Source organism: Dasypus novemcinctus, chromosome 3 (assembly GCF_030445035.2).
Source record: "Dasypus novemcinctus isolate mDasNov1 chromosome 3, mDasNov1.1.hap2, whole genome shotgun sequence".
Taxonomy (NCBI): domain Eukaryota; kingdom Metazoa; phylum Chordata; class Mammalia; order Cingulata; family Dasypodidae; genus Dasypus; species Dasypus novemcinctus.
The window spans coordinates 86,183,486-86,199,270 of record NC_080675.1 but is presented as its reverse complement, the minus strand read 5'-3'; the positions used below and the strand labels follow the sequence as shown (position 1 = coordinate 86,199,270).

Below are 15,785 nucleotides of genomic sequence, written 5' to 3'. Positions count from 1 at the left end.
CTTACAGCTCTGAGGCCATGAGAGTGTCCACATCAAGGCATCATCATGAGAACCTTCCTCCCCAATCTGCAGCTGTGGATGATCAGGCACTTAGTGGCATCTGCTCATCTCTCTCCTCTCCTCTGGGCCTCGTTGTTTTCAGCTTCTGGCTAATATGGCATACCTCAGCTTCATTGTTCTGTTGATTTCAGTTTCTGGCTCTTGGGCCTTCTCTCTCAGCTTCTAGGTTGCTCTTTTGCCCCTGCAGTTTTCTTCTGTGTATGCAGCTTTTTATTCTTCCTTTTATTAAAAATGCCAGTAAGAGGACTAAGAACCACTCTGGGTCATACAGTATAATAAAAGTCCCTTAAATGAAGTAATTCAATCAAAAGTTTCCACCTACAATAAGTTTACATGCAAAGGGAATGGGTTAGCTTTAAGAAAGGATTTTCTGGGATCCATAAGAGCTTCAAACTGCCATGGCCTGCCTGACATAATTTCTTTTTGATGTTTTATTCTGGGCCTGCATGTTCTGCTGATTAAAATTTTCACCACTCACTCTAATTCTTACCTCAGCTCTGTTATTTACCTGACCTCTGAATGATTTTGAGTTTAGGATTTCTGCCTTATGTTTACACGGCTTTGTAGAGTTCTTGTGAAATTTTTACGTTCATTATCTCATTTATGCTAACAACAACTTTGTGCTTATAGTAGATTTTCTCATTTGCAGTTGAGCATCATTGGGCAAGGGTTGTGATGAATAATCAAAATAATTGTCCAAGATTTCTTGGTGGTGTCTCCTGTTTCTGGACATTCCATACAGATCCCATGATGTGTGGAATTTGAAGGGATAAAAGGTCTGAACCAGAAATTTTGCTCTAAGACCTCTTCTGTCTGTTTGAGTTAATCCTCTGTAGAATCTCAGAAGCTCCAAAAAGGTTCTAATGACTTGATTTTAAAGGACCTGGTTAAAGAACTCTGGACTTGGGATTCGGAATATCTCAATCTTTAAATTCTATTTCTCAGAGTCTATGCTAAAAGTCATGAAAAATGAAACAAACTTCATGAAAGCAATCAAAGCAAAATTATTTATAATAGACCACAATAGAAGAAACCTAAATTTCCAGCCATAAGAGAATGGATAAGCAAACAATGATAGGCACTTACCCAAGCAACCGTTAGAAATGTTTATGGAGACCTAAAAATGTAAGTAATATAATATTAATTAAATAAGGCAGAATATGTTATACACACAGCAAGAGAAAAAATATATAAATCAATGCATGTATTTAAAATGAAAGTAGTGCTTGCTTCAGCAACACATATACTAAAATTGGAACGATACAGTGATTAGCATGGCCCTTGCGTAAGGATGACATGCAAATTTGTGAAGTGTTCCATATTTAAAAAAAAAATGAAAGTAAAACAGTAACATGGTAAAAACTTGGCTCAGAACATGGTACAATTGATATTGTTTTTTAAAAATTTCTGTTTCAAGATTTTTAAAATAAAATCTTTTATGGCCATTGAAGAAAAAAATTTTCAGAGTTTAAGAAAATACAAACTAAAGGAAAAATACTTAGGGCATAGTATAAGATTTTTTAAAAAGAAGCGAGAACAAAAGCTATGTAGAAACAAAAACATGTCAAATTTTCTTAGAAGTGATGCTGAAAAGTATAGGAATGGTTAGGAGGGACAATAAAATAAATGCTTTTCAGAGGAAACAAATTATATTTTATGCCAATATCTTTCTGAATTATTCAAATTTAATGATCTGCAACTTGATATTGAAAACCTAATTCTCCATGCAAATAAAGAAAAGGGTACCCAAAAAGACAGTGAATGATTTGATTTTTCTTTCTCTCCTTCACTGGTTGGCTATTGCTGTTGACCTGAAAGAAATCCATACTGAAGGAGGATATTAAAATTTTATGAATTAAGGTTAAAAACATTAATAATAATACAGTTCTTAGAAAACAGTCTGACACAGAATAAGCACTATTTAAGCATTTGTTATATAAATGTTTACTTTTGGGTAGCCTGACTTATTCCATGAAAAAGTCCTAAAAAAACATCAAAAACAGAAAAACTTAATCCCAAGGTACAGAAAGTAACTGGGAAACATTATACCTCTTTCTAATGCTTTAGAAAACCAAAAAAAGAAAATTTTAATGTATATAAAGGAAATTAACTTTTCAAAATTTTATTAGTAACAAAATAATAAAATGAGCATATTCCAATTTTAAATTAAAAAAAATTAACAAGCATGCTATCTTTAGGCTACTCTAAATCACCAGTTTAAAAATTACAAAGGATGTGTGAATCTATTTATTCTTCTGTTCAGTAAAAAAATATAGTCACCATGGCAACTACCAAATCTCACAGAGTATGTATTTCCTCTATGATGTGATTACTTTTTATAATAAAGACATGAGTAATATATAATCTGGGCTCTGATATTAAATATTTTGAAGTACCTTAAAACACACACATTGCTGAAATATATATTTCTGACTCCCTTAACTCTCTGACATTAAATATATTTTAAATTTTAACATTATTATGCTTCAGATATATTTTCTGAATGTTCAAACACATATGTAATTGTAGAATCAGAGTCAACACCCCAAATTTCTCAATGGGTTGTATCAGATTTTCCATGAATGCTACAAGAATGTATAAAAGGAAGTTTCTACTGAGACTTCTATAAAAAAATTAGAGACTTCTATAAAAAATTATACTCTACATTTTCTCAAAATGAAGATAAACAATGGCAGTTTGTATTAGAAATTGACCGAGAAACTGTTTTCTAAGCCTCTGGTGCTCCTGTTAACATTTAATGCAGGTTCCATTTGTCAGAAATATTAACTTGACTGTAGAAGAGCTACACTTATTCACTGCTCTTTTAAACAAAGTTTGATGAACCCCTCAGGTGAACTTGTGCCTTAGAAAGTCTTGGGAACATGGACCCATGTTCCACTAGCTGATTTAGATGAAGCTTAGATGGGGCATTGATTTGAGTTTTGTCATGTCTTCTTGACTTCCTGTAGAACTCCTCAAGGGGAGGTTATTCTCTCTGAAAATCTCTTCACTTGGTAAGAAAAAAAGGGCTTGGACCACAGGGTTGCTGAAGGGACCCCTTTCATATGAAATGACTTACAGAAATGACATTAACTTCCTTGCTCTCTTCCCAGAACAACTAAGCAAAAGCTACAATGAGAGAAATGAATTGGAAATTTCACAAATTATGAAATGATTTTAATCAGTGTAGATGCCTAATGGTTTTTGAGTTGTGACACTCTTTTGTTTCTTTTTTTTTAACCTTTCCATAAAGAAGGAAGGGTTTTATCACATTTAGTTTTTAATGAAACTGTATTAAAATTAAATTGCTATTATGAAATTTTATGGCACACCTTAAGATAGTTGTATATATCCTTCTTTGTTGAAAAACCAAGGTCAGGAATCAGTATTAAGATATTTGAATTTTATGACAAAAATTTCCATTTCCTCAATGTCAGTTTACTCCAATGCCTTTTTATTCCACTTTAACTTAACAAAAAAGGACACTTTAATTTTTTCTCTGTGTTTTTTTCACTAGATAGATGATAGAGATACATAGATATACAGATAGATACTAATGTGTAGTGTTCAAAATCTTACTTTTATAAAGTTTGCATTGTTCTGCAGTACCCTTTTTTAACTTATTTTGAAGTTATTTCAAGCTCATAGGACAGTAGCAAAAATAATGCAAAATCCATATAGAGAACTCCAATATACCCCTGACCCAGATCTACCCACTTTTCACATTTTACTGCATTTGCCCTTTCTTTCTTTCTTCTTCCTTCTTTCCTCCCTCCCTCCCCGCCTCCCTCCCTCCCTCTCATCTAAACAGCTGAGAGTAGGTTGTATACATCATGTTCTTTCTTGAGAACAGAGATACTAATGTAGCCATCTTAAGTGTCTTTATCAAGTTTAAGCAATTTGTAGTTAACAATTTTTTTTATATAGATACAAATATTTTAGGGGAAAAAAAAAGTCCTATAAAGTACAAAAGCCCTGGACCAAGATTGCTTAATTCTACTTTTTCTGGGAGTTTTTACTCCTTTAGAATTCCATAAATTTCTTTTTCTTGCATTCATCTGACAATTCAGAGTTTGCATAGTGCTTTCACACACATTATTCCATGTGAACATTATAACTATGAGAGGACAGAATTTCTATTATTTTTTATTTCTATTTACCAATGCATAAAGAGGTTACAGTGTGGGGGAAGGGGTGGGGAGGATTGACTCAGAGATGGCAGATAAAGATGGGAAAATAAGTAATGAAAAAATACAGAAGAAGGGAGAATAAAACTAGATGAAAAAACTGTCTCCAAAACTCCAAATAAGTAGGTGGAGAAAAAACATCAACAGCCACAACATGTGGTAGTAGCAATGCCTGTGCAGAAAAAATCAGATGAAGCAACTGGGTGTTTAGTATCTAAAGGTGCTGAAAGGAGGAGAAACTCAAAATCGCCACCAGGTCTTCACTGGAAAGGATATCAGGCCATATTGAGAGGAGCAGCTAAAAACAAGAGGGTGTTGCCCTCTCCAAGATCAAGTACAGTCAGGGAACTGCAAAAAGCAGGTCAAAGAGTCTGATGTAGTACAGCTTCCAAGGACTATCAAAACTGACTTTGCCAGGCCTCTATTCTAGGAAAGGGCTCTACAATGAGGAGAAATTTAAGGGAATGGTGTAAAAACCGAGCAAAGGAAAGTTCTCAGTTTGCAAGCCTCGATTTGTGTAGTAGGTGAAAACCCAGAATACATTCACCTCAGGAGATATTTGCCTCAGAGTGAGTGTTTAGGAGAATCTCAGCTTTCCCTAAAGATGTGAATTCTGCTCTGGGAATGGCTGAAATCAAGGGAGCATTGTGTCTGTACTGTAGTGAACCGGACCAGGTGATGGAAGAATTGTTCTTGCCAGGAAATTACTGATCCTTGGTATTGAATGAAATGCGTGGTGACTTCAGCCTCTTGGGGAAAAAGAGGCTTGAGCTGATTGAGCTAAATTCCTTTGGTCCAAGATGGCAGAAGACATTCAGAAAAATGTGACTACCTCACAGAGTGCATTTGACAAAGCCACAGAAAATGGCCCCTACAGAAGATTCGGACTGGTTAACCCTTAGGAATAGCACGCTTTCACTTTTGGGGTTTAGAAACAAGTAGATGAGACCCAGACAACATATATGTGTCAATATATATTCCACATTCTAGTATGTTTCACTATGAGCAAGAAATCCTCACTGTGACACAAGATTTGGGGGAAAATACTTCCTTATTGGTAGGTTTCCTGCTCAATAAGGAATAAGGAGAGAATTTAACAGAGAGATAGTACGGGAAATATGTAAATTGACAGTGATAAATGACTGTAATTATTCTCGATAATTCCAAGGGCACAGAAAACCCAAAGTATTTAAGAGAAAACTCTTAAACAGGCTAGAAACACTCTCTGCAGAGACCAGATAACAGTGCCAATAACATATTGGGTTTCTTAGACTTTGAATATCTTGCTACTATGAATGATACCATTGGATTCATTCCTTATTTCTATACGTTTAAGTAGGTGTTTTGGATGTTGTGTGGAAGTTCTTTAGGTGATGGGACACAAACACAGATAGCCAGCCAGAAGAGAATGCATGAAGAGACAGCTTTGTTAGGTCAAAGGCCCAGGAGGTGGAGAGGGGAGAATGAGGGCAACCGAGGGGCTCATCGGACTTACCTAACCTAGGCTCCTGCGAGGGTCATTTCATAATCATGGGAAAAAGTAAATATGTATGTGCTGGGCTCTTGCTTTTACTATGACCCAAAAAGCAGGGGTTAGGCTTTCCTAAAGATACTGGGAATTCACAATTTCAAACTAGATGGTGCAAAAAGCCAAAGTGGCAAGGGTCATTTGGAAAAACTGAGTGCAGCTTCTTATACCCAAGCCGTACGGAAGTACCTGACTTACTAGTAAATTATGCAGCATGGAAGGTCAGAAGCAGCAGAAATCTGTTTGGCAAAGAAGGGGCAGGAGCTGGTCAGAGAAGTCAGGGGCAGTTTTTCTCATCCAAATCATGTAGAGGTGCCAGACCCTACTAGTAAGGGTTATGGTCAGGGCAGGGCTAGCTCATGTGTTCATTTAAAAAGGGAACTTATAACCAAGCCAGGCAGGATGACAAAGCACTAAGTATTATTTCTTTTGTGCCATTATAATCCAACCTGTGGTGTCTCATCATCATTTTTAACCTGGCTACGGACTGAGTAAGATATGTCAGGACATATTTAAACTGGTTATTATGGTTTGAATGATCAGCCTAAATAAGGGCACCATAATCATAATTAGAACTACTCCTATAACTAGTAATTGGAAGCCCTGGCAGAGGCCAACTCCCTAGATAGTGGAGCTTAGCATGAACAAAAGATTCTGGATGGGCTTGAAGATAATGAGGGTTTGGGAGGAAGGACACATTTTAACATAGGTATTAGAGATATTATTAATAATGTATCTGTTGTTGCACCTTTTGTAATGAACTTGCCCTGATTTGTTGATGTACATGCTACAGGCCATGCTTGTTAGAGGATAGACTCTCACTGCCTTAGCAGAGAATGCAATGCTAGTCTATCGTTAAAGACCATTTGAGCTAGGGAGCTATGCTGTTGTACCATGAGGCCCAGGGTCCGGGGTACCAGTTGCATTAAGTAGGCTTTATGACTGACAACTGTTGATTGGCCCAGAGGATATCTGTCTGTTGCTGTAAGTATGTGGCTTACAGATTTGCAGGCTTTAAGGTACTGCATGGGCTCGCTAGGCAGGCACATGGCAATCTCTGTGGGGTATAATTCTAAGTCTGAGTCCTGGGGCTGCCAGCATCACTGAAGATCCAGAACTCTAATCCTTGTGATAGATTTGAGGAGAGGTCTAGTCCTCTCCAACAAAGGGCTGGGTAGATATCATCTGAGGTGGTGATTGCCAGGGGCCAGCCCAGGGGTGGATATTGCTCCCAAGTGGCAATCCATAAAAGGATGGGAATTTTGTCATGGGCTTTTTTTTTCTTAACAAATTTTTTTATTGCCTTTTTAAAAAAAGATAAATAGATAACAAAAAACATTACATTAAAAAACATAAGAAGTTCACATATATATATATATATACACACCCCCACTTTCTCCCCTCACATCAACAATCCCTTTAAAAAGGCACATTCATTGCAATTGGTGAATACACCCTGGAGCACTGCCACAAGTCATGGACCATAGTTTACATTGGAGTTCACACTTTCCCCCAGTCTACCCAGTAGATTATGGCAGGATATACAATGTCCTGCATCTGTCCCTGCAATATCATTCAGGACAACTCCAAGTCCCAAAAATGGACCATATTGCACCTCTTCCTCCCTCTCCCTGCCCTCAGCAACTCCCGTGGCCACTGTCTCCACAACAATGATAAAATTTCTTCCATTGCTAGAGTCACAACAATTCTATAGTAGAATACCATCAAATCCCCTCCAATCCATATTATATTCCTCCATCCTGTGGATCCTAGGATGGTGATGTCCACTCCACCTCTAAATCGAGAGGGAGCTTAGATGCCACATGGCTGGTTGGACTTACCCAGGTCAGCTGATGGGGAGGTGAGAATGGTCAAACACTTCACAAGGGAACTGAGAGTGTCTACAAGTGCAAGCAGGAGAATCGCATCCATCAGCCATGCCATGGGCTTTTAAGTACCATCCGACAGCTCCAGTCGTGATATCTCTTGTAAATGGTTGCTGTCACAAACCTCCAGTTGTTCGTTAAATTTCTGTAGGCTCTCTTTGCAATCTAAGCTCCTGACTTAGAATGGTATATCCAGCAAGCTAGGGTAGAAGACAATGAACCATGCAGGTTTTGATTTGGTTACACTTATGAGGACATTAGTGCTATATAAGACTCTTATTTAAGTTAAATCCTGGGTAGAGAGTGATTCATGCCTTGGTGCCAGAGGACTCATTTAATATATAGTTTGGATATCTTTGGGTCCTAAACCAAGCATGGAGACATGCTTAGTGCATGTGGTTGAGTAATAAGAGCCAGCAATCCCCTCTGACTCTTCCCTGTGCATAATTTTAGGATTAGTCAAATATTGTTTGAGCAATATTTGCCTTCTGGCAAATATTGTGGGTCCATAGGTAAGCATATGACCCACATGACTGACAAATATACTAAAACTCAGAGCCAGGACGAACACTGACATAGCACCATTCTGCAAAGACTGGCTTCTGGGCTGCTTCTTGTATCATGACAGCCAGGCTTGTCAATGTTTCTCTCTTGTTGAGAGAATGCATAATGCTTTCTCTTAGGGCTTGCTCTGTGTCATGTTTGCCAACCTGAGAGTTGTGCCTTGTGTGGGTAATGGGCATTCATGGCAGGGTAAAAGAGGTCATTTACTGATGTGACTGGCATCTACCAGATGTAGTTCTTCTTCACCTCTAAAGGTGATCTGGACCTTTCCACTGCTTGGTTTGGGAGCTATCGTCTCTCTACTTCCTCATGGCTCTGCCAGTGATAGGAAGTGGCCCCATGTAATTAATATGACTACGGGAGAAGAGTTTAGTCCCACATTGTAAAATGTGACCTTACCAATGAGATGCCAATGTTTGGCTTTGTAGCACAAGTCACAGCCTTTAATAACTATTTTGGCCAGGAGTGGACCTAGATATGTGCCCACTCCACTAGGGCAGAGGATCCTCTGATACTTGAGGGGCTATGGGCCCAAACTACCAATTAGTAGGGAAAGGTTAGGGGAACTGAGAGGGCAGTCTTTGAGGGACCAGCCAGACATGCTGAATAAGAATCAATTTTAGGTAGTTTATCAATAGTGTCATTGAACAGTGACTCTCGTGTTGTGAGTCGAGCATGTGTAGAAACGGGAGAGGCTATGAGTTGTTTCCAAATGTGGAATGCCCCTCAAAGAACCTTTCTTAATGACAAAATTATTTTCTTTCCATTGGCCTAACCCCCTTGGCAGATCTTTGGCCCCTGTTCCAGAAGTAGTAAAGATTTGGAGATTGTGTAATTGGCAGCTCAGAGCATCCTGGAGGGTTAACATGGCCACTTCTAGCTCTGCCAACTGTGCAGATTTCAAATAGGCATCATAAGTAGGTGGGTGTTTGAGGCCATGTGATACATCACAGCTGACCAGAGAGCTGCATTGCATACAACAATAGCACAACAGTAGCATTGCCATCATGAGATATGCCTACTCCCTTTCCATGTCAGACAATTTGGTTCCAAGGGGCTCCCAACTTGACTAGAGGAGGGATAATGTTGTGCCCTCACCAGCATCTTATCATCTGTGGGCAAGAGACTGAGCATGGGAAAGCCACTTTTTCCTATAATGCCTTATTTGCCAGGTTTAATCCTTGTAGGTTCCATTTCCATTTTTGTGGCTGAGCTAAGGTCTTAGTGGCTGAGCTTAACTGGGAATTATCTCTCACCCATGGCATTATAGAATTCTGCATGTGCAGTCTGACTGGTTGTGGCCTTGTAATCACCTGTGTTTTTTTAGAAGAGCCCAATAAGCAATCAGCATTTGCCATGCTTAGTCTAAAGACTCCAAGAGGCATATTTAAAATCTGTTCCTTGTGGGACAAGGGGCATGGCTTAGGAAATGACTTATTTTTCCAGGTCTAAGGCACATTGTTGGGAATCTCTCTTGTGGAAAGCATCTGTTGTGCATGTGATTTTGTAAATGGGCTGTAATAAGAGTGAGAGATGTGGGACACATCCCACATGAATGAGCCTACTAGGTGTTAGGCATGACTTAATCTTAAGTGGGCTTATGTTTGATGGTCATGGGTATCTGGTTGTCCTTAAAGGATGACAGCCAGGAATTTGACAGAGTTTGATGGCCTTTGTATTTAAGGGGTGGCATTGCCAACCCTCATTTCTATAAATGATGTGTGAGTGTGGCTAGTTACTCTCAGAGACCTTCTTATAGAGGCACCATAATCAAATTCAGCTATATAGTGCGAAATTAAGAAGTTTTTTTAAAACACAATTTTTTAAGGTCCTGGTGGCAATGGTTAGAATTTTTATTCTTAGGTATTGGCATTGAGTAGAACATATTGGCTAAGTCAGCCACACACACACAAAAAAAAAACAATTGTCCACACTCTGTGTATATTCTTTATTGATTAGCTAATGTTAGTAGTAAGAGCTTTGATTGGCAGTACTTGTTCCTTAAGGTTGGTATAATTGATGTTAATTGTTTTTCATTGGTGGAAGCTTTAAGAACTGGCAGAATAGGACTATTGTTTAGGGAGATAGTAGGTATAGTGAGGGACACTCTCGCTGAGGTTATAATCTCTTGGATTATAAACTGGAACCCCACAGTACCTTGTTTCGGGTGACATTATGATGTTCATCATCTTGATTGACAAGGGAAGTTCAATGGGAAACCACCAAAAGAGTGGCCCACCAAAAGAGCCAAAGAATTAATATTATCCCAGGCAATGGTTAAACTGATAAGCATCAATACCTATAGAGGAGAATATAGGAACAAAAGTGCCATGACTAGACTCAGGGTAAGCTGTTTAACAAGAAGTGTTCCAATGGTCATTACTCCAAGGAAGGCAGTGGAAAGGATCTTTGACATACAGGAGTTGGGGGTGATGGTCCCCACCAGGGTAGCCACCTAGCCTTATAAACCAGTATCTCTGACTCTAATGTGAGTCCCCCTCATGACCTGCCATTAGTTCCAACCCATCCTCTGTCTGAGGTAGTATGACCCCTAAATTTTCCCTGTCAAAGGGAGGGGCTTCTCAGGGTTGGAGGTGAGTGTCAGGTCTCTTTTGCCTGAATGCTCAAAGAAAGGCTATGCCCATTGCATCATCTCAATCTTTTAAATAATAATAAGTCTTCATTAATTGTTAATTGTTTGCCAGGGCCCATCTGTCTTAGGGGCAACACTGCTATGGATTTGCATGTCTCCTTAAAGGGCTCAGAATCCCATTGCTATCTATCCTGCCCACCCTCTGGGGATCAGATTGGCAATTCTGACCCTGTATTAAAGACCTTCAACATCTGATCTGCTACTTCTTTTCCTTGTCCCATTGTACTTTTTTTTTTTTAAAATCAGGGTGGACATCAAAATGATACACCCACTGTAGCAATTCATATTTCATATGAGGTCCCTTACTTCCTCTAGATCCTTGGTCATTTAAGCCTAGGTAAGGGGATGACCCCTCCCCCTTCTAAATATTGTGATATTCTGGTGGTTGTGGATAAAAATTTAGCATAGGGGCCAAGAGGGTCCTGAAGTTAGTTATGCAATTTGGATTCCTTGGCAATGCCTGCTAATTGTCTCATCTTCTGGAGGAGAGAGGTTACTAATAATTAGGATCCCTGTTGAATATGAATAGCAACCAGTCAGCTGCCATTTCTCCCTCCTGCTAAACAAAATCCTTTAGAATGGTTTGCATTTCTAGTCTGGTAAAATTTCTGGATTGGGTTTTAGTATCTTCCCCATCCAGGGTTTGTTTGACTTTGTAGGTAGTTGCCAGAAAAATTGGAGGACGGCTTCTACCTTGTCTCTCTCCAGGGTGTCCCAGTTGACCTCAGAGGGTTTAGGGTCCACAGCCAAGGACTGGACCATCTATAACCATGGAGTTGGGGAAGAAAAAGTGACACCATCGAGGATAGCAGCAAAATAAGAGCCACAGGCCATTGCATCCCTTTGGCCAGAGGGTTGCCATGTTATCCTGGTCAGGAGTATACCCCCTCCCTATGTGCTCTGGCAGGGGGAATATTCCCTAAACCCAAAGATGGTATAAAACCCTGCACAAGGTCTGGAAGACACAGTCAGACAGGATGATCAACAGAGGCTTCCATCTCAAAACCATGCCATCCTTGTGTCTTCCAATGATTGGGCAGACATAGTCAAAGGCAGGCTTGTGAGTCCTTACTCAAGACACATAGACCTGGGAATGGCCCCTACTGTATTTTACGTTGGCTTCTATATATTTGCAGAAAAATAGCCAATTAATTTATACCAATTTTGCACTGGTCTATCCAATCCTGTTCTTTTCAGGGAAGCAGTAGGGACTCAACATTTTCCCTCTTACCCACTCAGGCAGATGACTGAATTAAGCAGTCTCCAGGAATTTGTTGCATACTTCTTTGGAGGTTCAGGGGCCTCTAATGGATTAGGTGCTGACAAGTTCATAAATTGCAATTAGAGTTCAGGGACAATCCCATCATGAATCTGCTAAGACCCATGAGACAATAAGAACCAAGTCAGGATTTGTTAGAGAAAGATGAGAGAAATGAAGGTAGTGAAGTGGCTGTGAGTGATTCTTTGACCTGAAATAAAGGTGGGGAAAATGAATTTAGAAAATTAGTCATGAAGCAATAAGTTTTGAGCTCGTAAGATACAAACTATGTACTGTAAACAATGACAAGGATTGAAGGAGAAGTGGTAATTCAAAACAAAGGAAAATAATTGGTTCTCCTCAGAAGGCATGAGATATCCACTGAATAATAAGTTAACAATGAAACAGATTCATCTGGGGAAGTCAATTCCTAGGAGTGAAGTGATTTTGAAGGTCATGGAAAGGGAGGTGCACATCACATTGAGAGGATCCAGATGGTTTGTGATGGTTAACTTCATGTGTAAACTTAGCTAGGCTATTGTGTCCAGTTGTCTGTACAAGGAAGCACTGGCCTAGTGTTACCATAAGGGTAATTCATAGATAGATTTACATACATAATCAGTTGATTTCATCTACCTCTGATTGCATCTACAATCAAAAAAGGAGATTGCCCTCAGCAATATGGAATGTTTTCTCATCCAATCAATCTTAAAAGTCAGAACTCAGGATTTCAAAAGTCAGAAAGAATTTCTGTCTTTACTTCAGACAGACATTTCTTACCCTGGGGAACACAACTTCCCCTTTAGGAGAGTCTCCAGGTTGCTGCCTGGCCTACAAATTTGGACTTGCCAGCCAGCAGTCATGTGAGCCAATTCCTATAATACATTTCTCTGTCTCTCTCTCTCTCTATCTCCCTCTCTTTCCTCCTCTTTATCATCTATCTATCTATCATCTATCTATCTCCTATTGGTTCTGTTTCTCTGGAGAAGCCTGACTTTTTCTGATGGAGTCAGTTTGGCCAATTAGTTTTACACTCCCAGCCCCACTCCCATAACTTTCTTAGAGCCTAGTGCCTTCTCAAGCTGGGGGCAGAGAAGATCTTTTGAACTATGTTTCAAAGCTGGCAAGGAGATACTCTCCTAGAATAATGAAAGGCAGAAGATATGCTGGTAGGGGATTACAATTCAAAATGTGAACAATCTGATTGTCAAATATTGCAAATTGATGCCACACTACTAACAAAAACTCTTCATCTATTCTTCCTAAGCCCCTTTCCAGTAGTGAAAACTAAAATATCTTATACCACCTGCCAGTCTTGTCAAAGTCGAGACTCCAGGCATGGCAAGGTCCACATGGAAACAAAGGAGAGGGAGAGAAGGGCACAAGGAAAAGGACTGTGGTGCTAGGTTGAATATATATGACCTGAGTTTCCAGACCATCTTGATTGTCCTCTTTTAAACGGAGTCTCAGTTTTCAAATGTTCTTTAAAATATGACATTTAGAATTGAATACACACTCAAGAGGGGCTCTAAGCAGTACAGAGTACAGTACTATTATCAATTTCTGCAATCTGGACACTACACTTTAAATAGAATATTTGAATTTTGGAGTCACAAGATATTTCAGAGAAAATAAAAATTCCAATTCAATCCTTAGTCCTCCTAATTTCCACGTCACAGATTAATACAGGGAGACCCAGAGTCAAGCAGAAATCCTAGTAGCTGTAGAATAATAGAGTCATGTGAGAATCCAAGTCCCCAGATAACACAGTATCCCCTTAATTAATGCTAAGATCAGGCTAATTTCTTCCACAATTCCAAGACTGATACAGAACTTAGAGTTAACTATAACTCCCTTTATAAAATTTGTTTTGTACCTGGCATTTCCAAATAAATACTGTTAATTGGTGGTTCTTATGTTTACTTAAATAAGAAATATCCTTTTAGATACAAAACCACACTTGATTATATCAAGTACAGAATCTCTTCTCTTTAGAAAGCTTCAGGAATACGATTACACTGTGAAGTAATCCTATTTACTTTCATAAATTAGTAAAAGATTATACAGCTTTGTTTCGGGTGCCAGCATTTAATTTCTCTAATGGGAAAGATGTCTATGTCACTACCTGGAGCTTTAGAAAAGCCACTTAGGTCTAAAATCTACTTTTACCTAACCATCTTTGTATATAACATTTTAAACCCACCCTGTCCACTTCTTATAGCATGCTCCTACATATTCAAACATTTAATGCTCATAAATTTTTTGTACTATTTGTACTATTTTGTTCTATTTTGTACTATTAACTTCCTTATCCATAATAAAAAACATTAATATTAAAAAGTCTATACAATCAGAGAACTGAACTAGAACAAGGTCCTCTGCTTCCAAATACATTCTCATGGTTTTTTTCTTTCCCTTCCCTTCCCCCTCCCCTGTGGTTTTTGCTGTCTGTGTCTATTCGCTGTGTGATCTTCTGTATCCATTTCTCTTTTTTTTTTGTCTTTTCTTTTTGTCTTTCTCCTCTTGGATTCATTGGGATTCGATCCTGGGAATCTGTGATCTGTCAATTGTGCCACCTCAGTTCCTGGTCTCTGATGCGCTTCACCTTGACTCTCCTTCGTCTCTCTTTTGTTGCATCACCATCTTGCTGTATGACTCACTAGTACTGGCTCACCGGGCAGGCACATGACTTGCCACGTGGGCACTGGCTCACCATGCAGGCACTCATGTGGGCACTCGGCTCACCGCATGGGCACTTGGCTAGCCACGTGGACATTCACGTGGGCTCTCAGCTCACTGCACAGACACTTGGTTTACCACACAGGCACAGGCTCACTGCGCAGTCATACTTTCTCTTCTTATTCACCAGGAGGTTCCAGAGACTGAACCCAGGTCATCCCATATGGAAGGCGGAGGCCCTATCACTTGAGTCACATCTGCTTCCCTCATGATTTTTAGAAAATGAAATATTATCACTATAATTCATACAAAGTATACAATATATTAATGGTAGGAAGAAAACCCATTTGCCACTACCCATCTTTATTAAGTTTCAAGACATTGCTGTATTTTCTTCAGTTCTCTTTTGATTGCCTCAAAAATCAGCACTTATAGATATATAGTGCCTTGCATATCTTCTCTCAGTCTAATTCTCTCTCCTCTTTTCCTCAAAGAAACTACTCTTTTAGATTTGGGGTTTATCATTGTAGGCTTGTTTTATATATTTATTTCTAGTCATTCTAAAACATAAATCACATACGTGCATGCTTCAGAAATCTATATGTATGGTATCATGCTTTACATATCATCTGCAGCCTGCTTTTATTCACCCTACTTTATGTTATTATGATTTATCCAGGTGGATAATTGCAGTACAAGTTAAACTTTAATTAAGATTTTTCCAGATTGATAATTGTAGCACAAGTTCATATGTTTTATGCACTACATAATGTTCTATTGAGCAAACTGAGTATTTATTATTAGTGGAAATTTAGAGGCTAGCAACTTTTCACTGCTCTACACAAGGCCACAAATGAATGTTTCACTGTCAGATTCCTCTATGTATGTTTGTACATATACAGACTGAAACTTTGATGGTCATAGAGCATAGGCAACATCAGTTTCTCTAGAAATAGTGAAATAGCTCTCC

At 38.9% G+C, this 15,785-nt stretch overlaps 1 non-coding gene across 1 annotated transcript; it reads left to right on the top strand.

Moving 5' to 3' along the window:
* The first annotated feature begins 1,282 nt into the window (after positions 1–1,282).
* LOC111759049 (U6 spliceosomal RNA) lies at positions 1,283–1,386 on the top strand. Its single transcript, XR_002793144.2, has one exon. It is a non-coding gene; the product is annotated as a U6 spliceosomal RNA (small nuclear RNA).
* Positions 1,387–15,785: the final 14,399 nt, after the last annotated feature.